The sequence below is a fragment of the Aegilops tauschii genome, chromosome 7, assembly GCF_002575655.3.
Source record: "Aegilops tauschii subsp. strangulata cultivar AL8/78 chromosome 7, Aet v6.0, whole genome shotgun sequence".
NCBI classification, from domain to species: domain Eukaryota; kingdom Viridiplantae; phylum Streptophyta; class Magnoliopsida; order Poales; family Poaceae; genus Aegilops; species Aegilops tauschii.
This window is the reverse complement of record NC_053041.3, coordinates 491513528-491523112: the sequence shown is the minus strand read 5'-3', so window position 1 is coordinate 491523112 and position 9585 is coordinate 491513528.

Here is a 9585-nt window from a genome sequence, read left to right as displayed (position 1 = left end):
TCCTTGAGAGTTTGCTTCATCCATAGAAGCTGAGCGCAGCAAGATCCAGCAGCAATGTATTCAGATTCAGCAGTGGAGAGAGACACACAGTTCCGCTTCTTTGAAGACCAACAGACAAGTGATCGTCCTAGAAAGTGACATGTGCCTGATGTAGACTTGCGATCCACCTTGTCACCAGCATAATTAGCATCCGAGAATCCAACTAGATCAAACTCCGAGCCCTTTGGATACCATAATCCTAGTGTTGGGGTGTAATCCAAATATCGAAGAATTCGCTTCACTGCTAAGTGATGCGATTCCTATGGTGCCGCTTGAAATCGGGCACACATGCAAACACTAAGCATGATATCTGGCCTAGATGCACATAAATAAAGTAAAGAACCAATCATGGAGCGGTATACCTTTTGATCAAACTTTTTACCATTGGCGTCGGGACTCAGATGACTCTTGGTTGGCATTGGCGTCGTGTAACCTTTGCAATATTGCATTCCAAACTTCTTCAGGCAGTCTTTGAGATATTTCTCTTGAGATATGAAGATGTCGTTGCTTTGCTGACGAATTTGAAGACCAAGGAAGAACTTCAGCTCACCCATCATGGGCATCTGATATTGCTCTTGCATCATGTGTCCAAACTCATCACTGTATCTCTTGTTGGTGCAGCCGAAGATAATGTCATCCACATAGATTTGGCACACAAATAGTTCTCCATCATATGTCTTCGTGAAGAGTGTAGGATCTAAAGAACCAGGTTTGAAGCCTTTGCTCTTCAGGAAGTCTTTGAGTGTGTCATACCAAGCACGAGGGGCTTGTTTGAGGCCATATAGTGCCTTATTGAGCTTGTATACCATATCAGGATGTTTTGGATCTTCAAAGCCAGGTGGTTGTGCAACATACACTTCTTCTTCAATCTTGCCGTTGAGAAAGGCACTCTTCACATCCATTTGATACAGAAGGATGTTGTGATGGTTGGCATAGGCTAGTAGTATGCGAATGGCTTCAAGCCTAGCCACCGGAGCAAATGTTTCATCGAAGTCAATCCCTTCAACTTGAGTGTATCCTTGAGCAACAAGACGAGCCTTGTTTCTGACAACTTGACCATGCTCATCTTGCTTGTTGTGATATATCCATTTGGTGCCTATGATGTTGTGCTTGCGAGGGTCGGGACGCTTGACCAATTCCCACACATTGTTCAGCTCGAACTGTTGAAGCTCTTCTTGCATAGCTTGAATCCACTCAGGTTCCATGAAGGCTTCAGCAACTTTCTTGGGTTCAGATATTGAAACAAATGCAAAGTGCCCACAGAAATTTGCTAGCTGTGTTGCTCTTGAACGAGTGAGTGGACCGGGTGCATTGATGCTACCAATTATCTTCTCAATCTGTACTTCATTTGCAACACGAGGATGAAAAGGACGAAGATTTTGCTCTTGCTGATCATTGTCTTCATTTTGAGCATTGACTTCAGGCTGAGCATTGTCTTCAGGTTGATTAGGCGCAGAAATGATAAGTTCCTCTTCAGCCTGTACCTCAGAAGGTATGATTTCTCCAGTTCCCATGAGCTTGATGGACTCACTAGGTGGAACTTCATCTAACACATTTGGCAAGTGCTCTCTTTGCGAGCCGTTAGTCTCATCGAACCGCACATCCACAGTTCAATCACTTTATAATGAAAGAGGTTGAAGACTCTGTAGGAGTGCGAATCCTTTCCGTAACCAAGCATAAAGCCTTCATGTGCTTTTGGCGCAAATTTTGAAGTGTGATGTGGATCCTTGATCCAGCACCTGGCATTAAATACTCTGAAGTAATTGACATTTGGCTTCTTACCAGTTAGGAGCTCATAGGATGTCTTCTTCAGAAGCTTGTGAAGATAAACACGGTTGATGACATGCAGTATCAATGGCTTCAGGCCAGAACTTCCTTGGTGTCTTGTATTCATCAAGCATCGTCCGAGCCATCTCAATGAGTGTTCTGTTCTTTCGCTTCATGATGCCATTCTGCTAAGGTGTGTATGGAGCAGAGAACTCATGAGTGATGCCTAATGTATCAAGGTAAAGATCGAGGCCGGTGTTCTTGAACTCGGTGCCGTTGTCACTTCTAATGTGCTTGATCTTGATGCCATAGTTCATCATGGCACGATTGGTGGAGCGTCTGAAGACATCCTGCACTTCATTCTTGTAGAGGATTTGTGCACCCAAGTATATCTTGAATAGTCATCAACAATGACGAAGCCATAGAGACATGCAGTTGTAGTAAGAGTAGAGTAGTGAGTAGGACCAAATAAGTCCATGTGTAGCAGTTCAAAGGGTTGAGATGTTGTCATGATATCTTCGAGGGATGCTTGGCCCTCGTCATCTTTCCAGCTTCGCAGGCACCACACAGATGATCTTTCTTGAACTTGATGCCCTCGATGCCTATGACGTGTTTCTTCTTTGCGAGAGTGTACAGGTTCCTCATGCCAGCATGCCCTAGCCTCCGATGCCAGAGCCAGCACTCTGAAGCTTTTGCTAGAAGACATACGGCTAACTGTGGTCCTGCTGAGAAATCTACCATATATAGATCATCTTTCCGGTACCCTTCAAAGACTAGGGACTTGTCAGATTCCATTAGAACAAGGCAACGATATTTTCCAAATATCACAATCATGTTCAAGTCACAAAGCATTGAGACAGACATTAAGTTGAAACCAAGGGATTCAACAAGCATCACTTTATCCATGTGTTGATCCTTCGAGATCGCAACTCTACCTAGACCCAATACCTTGCTTTTACCAGTGTCAGCAAATGTGATGTGACTCTTGTCTGATGGACGTAAGGTTGAGTCCATGAGAAGACTTCGATCACCAGTCATGTGATTAGTGCATCCACTGTCCATAATCCATTCTAAAGCATTAGGTGTCATACCCTTGGCACCACGTGCCATGAAGCAGTAGGTGGGAGCGGAGTCGTCCTTGTCATTAGCATCAGCGTTGGCGACGGAGCCATTGTCTTCAGTGTTGAAGATGGACTTGGCAACGTAGGTTGTAGCTAGAGCCAGACTTGCAACGCCAGAGTCGGAGTCCTCCTCAGACTCCACCTCTACCTCCTCAGAAGCAGACTCGTCCTCTGAATCCATCTCCTTGCCAACAAAAGCACGAGCCTTGCCAGATGAGCTCTTCTTATGTGATGAAGACTTGGAGGAAGACTTGGAAGAAGACTTTGAGGATTTCTTCTTCTTCTTGTCATCAGAATCATATTCCTTGCTCTTCTTCTTCTTCTTCTTATTCTCATTGTCCCATTGTGGACACTCAGAGATGTAGTGACCAGGTTTCTTGCACTTGTGGCATGTTCTCTTCTTGTGGTCATGAGTAGAAGCTTCATCATTTCTCAAGCTGGATCTTGAAGACTTTCTGAAGCCTTTCTTCTTGGTGAATTTCTGGAACTTCTTCACAAGCATAGCAAGCTCCTTTCCAATGTCTTCAGGATCCCCAGAACTGCAGTCAGATTCTTCTTCAGATGAGGAAACAGCCTTTGCCTTCAAAGCGCGAGTTCGGCCATAGTTGGGACCATAGATGTCTCTTTTCTCAGATAGCTGAAACTCATGTGTGTGGAGCCTCTCAAGTATGTCAGACGAACCGAGAGTCTTGAAGTCAGGGCGTTCTTGTATCATCAGGGATAGGGTGTCAAACGAGCTGTCAAGTGATCTCAGGAGTGTCTTGACGATTTCATGCTTGGTGATCTCAGTGGCGCCGAGAGCATGGAGCTCATTTGTGATATCAGTGAGGCGATCAAACGTAAGCTGGACATTCTCATTGTCATTTTCTCTTGAAGCGGTTGAAGAGGTTGCGAAGGACACTGATCCTTTGATCTCTCTGGATTGAGATGCCTTCGTTGACCTTGGAGAGCCAGTCCGAGACTAGCTTCGATGTTTCCAGAGCACTCACACGGCCATACTGTCCTTTGGTCAGATGACCACAGATGATTTTCTTGGCAGTAGAATCCAGTTGAACGAACTTCTTGACATCAGCTGGGGTGACACCTTCACCAGTCTTGGGGATGCCATTCTGGACGACATACCATAGATCGACATCAATGGCTTCAAGATGCATGCGCATCTTATTCTTCTAGTAGGGGTAATCAGTGCCATCGAAGACAGGGCACGCAGCGGAGACTTTGATTATCCCTGTAGTCGGCATAGCTAAAACTCTAGGTGGTTAAACTGAATCACACAGAACAAGGGAGTACCTTGCTCTAATACCAATTGAAAGTGCTAGTAATCGACTAGAGGGGGGGTGAATAGGCGATTTTTATGAAAGTCCTCAAAACATGGGAGTTTCAAAGACAAACGATAGAAATGAACCTATTGACATGCAGCGGAAGGTAGACTACACTAGACAAGCCATAGTCAAGCAAGTAATGAAGCTAAAGCACGAAGACTATTAGCAGCTAGGTAGTATGGATCAAAATGGAAGATAGTATGAAGCCAAACAACAATAGACGTCACACAGTGAAGTTAAACAGATAAGACAAGCAAGCAAAAGACTTCACGAAGACAAACTGTAAATAAGTAAAGGAAGAGATAGAACCAGTTGCTTGGTGAAGGCAAAGGATTTGTTGGACCAGTTCCAGTGGCTGTGACAACTGTACGTCTGGTTAGGGAGGCTGAGATTCAACTCAGAAGACCGCGTTCTCACCTTATTCCCCTTGAGCTAAGGACACTTAGTCCTTGCCCAATCACTCTGGTAAGTCTTCAAGGTAGACTTCCAAACCTTCACAGGCTTCGTTCACCGGCAATCCACAATGACTCTTGGATGCTCAAAACGCGACGCCTAACCGGCTGGAGGATTCATAGTCCTCAATTGTAACAAGTCTTCAGGTCACGCAGACAGAAAGACTTCAGTTATGCCTAACACTCTTTGGCTCTGGGTGTTTTGGGCTTTGTCCTCGCAAGGATCTTTCTCTCAAAGGCTTCGAGGTGGGTTGCTCTCAAACGACAAAAGTCGTGCACTAACTCTGAGCAGCCACCAATTTATGGTGTAGGGGTGGGCTATTTATAGCCACTAGGCAACCCGACCTGATTTGTCGAAATGACCCTGGGTCACTAAGGAACTGACACGTGTTTCAACGGTCAGATTTCAAACACACGCGACAGCTTAACTTGGGCTAAAGTAAAGCTGACTCATCCAGCTCTGGATAAGATTTGCTCTCATTGTCTTTGCTCGAGGACTTAGGATTTGGTTGAGCATCACTTCAGTCACTCTGACTTTGTTCACTTGGACCCCACTTAACAGTACGGTGGTTCCTATGACTCAACAAAGAAGAAAAGGAAACTACGAAACAACTATGTCTTCGCACTCCATAGTCGTCACGTGAATGTCTTCTCGAGTCATAATCATCGTTGTGAATATCTTCTCATACCACCATTGTCTTCAATGTCTTCACACATTTTAGGGGTCATCTCCGGTAGGTAAACCGAATCAATGAGGGACTACTACCTGTGTTATCCTACAATTCTCACAAACACATTAGTCCCTCAACCAGGTTTGTCGTCAATACTCCAAAACCAACTAGGGGTGGCACTAGATGCACTTACACATAGATAGTACATGGACAATATATAAAACCATTCTGCTTGTTTGCCTCAGCCACTTCGAGAAAATTATGCAGGCCCTTAATGTACTCGGAGGTGCGTCGGTCACCGTACATCCATTGCCGGTTCATCTGCGTGCATTATATAATTAAGTGTATCAAAAACCATTACGGAACATCATGAATAGAGAAGTGACCAAACTAATAGAAGTTCATCATCACATCAAAACCAAAGTAAAGTAGTGATCAAATGTTATTACTAAAAAAATAAATACATAAAGTTCATACATAGTTCTCATTGAACAACATATAGCTCTCTAGAGCATCTAATTAAAAGGTACATTGAAACTATGTAAAACATTTAAATGCAACAACAAATGCGATCATAATCGCAACTAAGGTAGAAATTGATCCAACAGCATAATGGTACCAAACCTCAGTATGAATGGCATATTTTCTAATCTTCCTAATCTTCAAGCGGATTGCATCCATCTTGATCTTGTGATCATCAACGACATCGGCAACATGCAACTCCAATTCCATCTTCTCCTCCTCAATTCTTTTCAATTTTTTCTTCAAGTAATTGTTTTCTTTTTTGACTAAATTTAACCTCTCGACAAGAGGGTCGGTTGGAATTTTCGGTTCACATACCTCCTAGATAAAAACATCTATGTCACGTTGATCGGCATAATTGTCATAAACACTAAGTGAAACAAATAGTTATAAAAGTTAATATACCACATCCGAATCATAGACCGGACGAGGGCCGACGGGGGCGGATACCAAAACCATGGCACTATATAATAACAATCAATAATAAAAGTAAGAAAATAATACAAGTATCTATCTAAATCATACAAGTAAGAATTTTTTTCTTTTAGAAAGAAGATAAGAACAAGAGGCTCACCACGGTGGTGCCGGCGACGAGATCAGTGCGGGCGATCGACGGCGGTGAGGACGGGGACGGGACAGGACGGACAGCTAAACCTAGACAAATCTTGAGGAAAATGGAGTTTGGAGGTCGAGCTTGGAGAGGAGAAAGCTTAAGTGTGGCTCGGACATTTCATCGAACACCTCATGTGCATAGGAGGTGAGAGCTAGATCAACACACACCTGCACACACCGGCCGGCCAAAAAACAGAGGAGTGAGCGGGCAGGAGCGGGGGTATTTATAGGCTTATCTTTAGTCCCAGTTGGTGGCTAGAACCGGAACAGAAGACTGACCTTTGGTCCCGGTTCCAGCCACCAACCGGGACTAAAGGTGCTGGGCCAAGTGCGAGGCCCATTGGTCCCGGTTCGTGTCTTGAACTGGGACCAAAGGGGTCAGACGAACCGGGACCAATGGCCCCTGAGGCCCGGCCGGCGCCCTGGCCTCACGAACCGGGACTGATGCACTCTTTGGTCCCAGTTCGTAAGGGAACCGAGATTAATGCCCTTATCCTGGCCTCGACCAAAGCCCTATTTTCTACTAGTGTATATTGTAAAAGTTCAACGAAAGTACAAAACATCTCAAACATAATAAAAGTTACATTCAGATTCTGAGACCATGGGATGACCATTACTATCGCCAGAACGAGCCGCCGATGCGCCGCTGTTGCCGCTTCCCTACCAGAGCCGGCTTGACCTTGTCGATAATAGCCGAGAACTCTTTGTGCACATGCCCTGAAGGACAAGTGCCCTAGAGCCACAGTCGTCGCCATTGAACCTTTGCATAGATCTGAAGCACCTGACACCAAATCTCGTCACATGACGAGAAACCCTAACCAAACTGTTGGGTAACGTAGTAATTTCAAAAAAATCCTACGCGCACGCAAGATCATGGTGATGCATAGCAATGAGAGGGGAGAGTGTTGTCTACGTACCCTCATAGACCATAAGCGGAAGCGTTATGACAACGCGGTTGATGTAGTCGTACGTCTTCATGATCGACCGATCCTAGTACCGAAAGTACGGCGCCTCCGCGATCTGCACACGTTCGGCTCGGTGACGTCCCACGAACTCACGATCCAGCAGAGTATCGAGGGAGAGCTTCGTCAGCACGACGGCATGATGACGGTGATGATGAAGCTACCGGCGCAGGGCTTCGCCTAAGCACTACGACGATATGACCGAGGTGGATTATGGTGGAGGGGGGCACCGCACACGGCTAAGAGATCAATGATCAACTTGTGTGTTCTAGGGTGCCCCCTGCCCCCGTATATAAAGGAGCAAGGGGGAGGCCGGCCGGCCCTTGGGGCGTGCCAGGAGAGGAGGAGTCCTCCTCCTAGTAGGAGTAGGACTCCCCTTTCCTAGTCCTACTAGGAGGGGGAAAGGAAGGAGGAGAGGGAGAAGGAAAGGGGGGCGCCTCCCCTCTTCCCTAGTCCAATTCGGACCAGAGGAGGAGGGGGCACGCGTACTGCCCTGGCCGGCCCTCTCTCTCTCCACCAAGGCCCATGTGGCCCATTAGTTCCCCGGGGGAGGGGTTCCGGTAACCCTCCGGCACTCCGGTTTTCTCCGAAATCACCCGGAACACTTCCGGTGTCCGAATATAGCCGTCGAATATATCAATCTTTATGTCTCGACCATTTCAAGACTCCTCGTCATGTCCGAGATCACATCCGGGACTCCGAACTATCTTCGGTACATCAAAACACATAAACTCATAATACCGATCGTCACCGAACGTTAAGCGTGCGGACCCTACGGGTTCGAGAACTATGTAGACATGACCGAGACACGTCTCCGGTCAATAACCAATAGCGGAACCTGGATGTTCATATTGGCTCCTACATATTCTACGAAGATCTTTATCGGTCAAACCGCATAACAACATACGTTGTTCCCTTTGTCATCGGTATGTTACTTGCCCGAGATTCGATCGTCGGTATCTCAATACCTAGTTCAATCCCGTTGCCGGCAAGTCTCTTTACTCGTTCTGTAATGCATCATCCCGCAACTAACTCATTAGTTACATTGCTTGCAAGGCTTATAGTGATGTGCATTACCGAGAGGGCCTAGAGATACCTCTCCGACAATCGGAGTGACAAATCCTAATTTCGATCTATGCCAACTCAACAAGTACCATCGGAGACACCTATAGAGCACCTTTATAATCACCCAGTTACGTTGTGATGTTTGGTAGCACACAAAGTGTTCCTCCGGTATTCGGGAGTTGCATAATCTCATAGTCATAGGAACATGTATAAGTCATGAAGAAATCAATAGCAATATACTAAACGATCAAGTGCTAAGCTAACGGAATGGGTCAAGTCAATCACATCATTCTCTAATGATGTGATCCCATTAATCAAATGACAACTCATGTCTATGGCTAGGAAACTTAACCATCTTTGATTCAACAAGCTAGTCAAGTAGAGGCATACTAGTGACACTCTGTTTGTCTATGTATTCACACATGTACTAAGTTTCCGGTTAATACAATTCTATCATAAATAATGAACATTTATCATGATATAAGGAAATATAAATAACAACTTTATTATTGCCTCTAGGGCATATTTCCTTCAGTCTCCCACTTGCACCAGAGTCAATAATCTAGATTACACAGTTATGATTCTAACACCCATGGAGTCTTGGTGTTGATCATGTTTTGCTCGTGAGAGAGGCTTAGTCAATGGGTCTGCAACATTCAGATCCGTATGTATCTTGCAAATCTCTATGTCTCCCTCCTTGACTTGATCGTGGATGGAATTGAAGTGTCTCTTGATGTGCTTGGTTCTCTTGTGAAATCTGGATTCCTTTGCCAAGGCAATTGCACCAGTATTGTCATAAAAGATTTTCATTGGACCCGATGCAATAGGTATGACACCTAGATCGGATATGAACTCCTTCATCTAGACTCCTTCATTTGCTGCTTCCAAAGCAGCTATGTACTCCGCTTCAGACGTAGATCCCGCCACGATGCTTTGCTTAGAACTGCACCAACTGATAGCTCCACCGTTCAATATAAACACGTATCCGGTTTGTGACTTAGAGTCATCCGGATCAGTGTCAAAGCTTGCATCGACGTAACCATTTACAACGA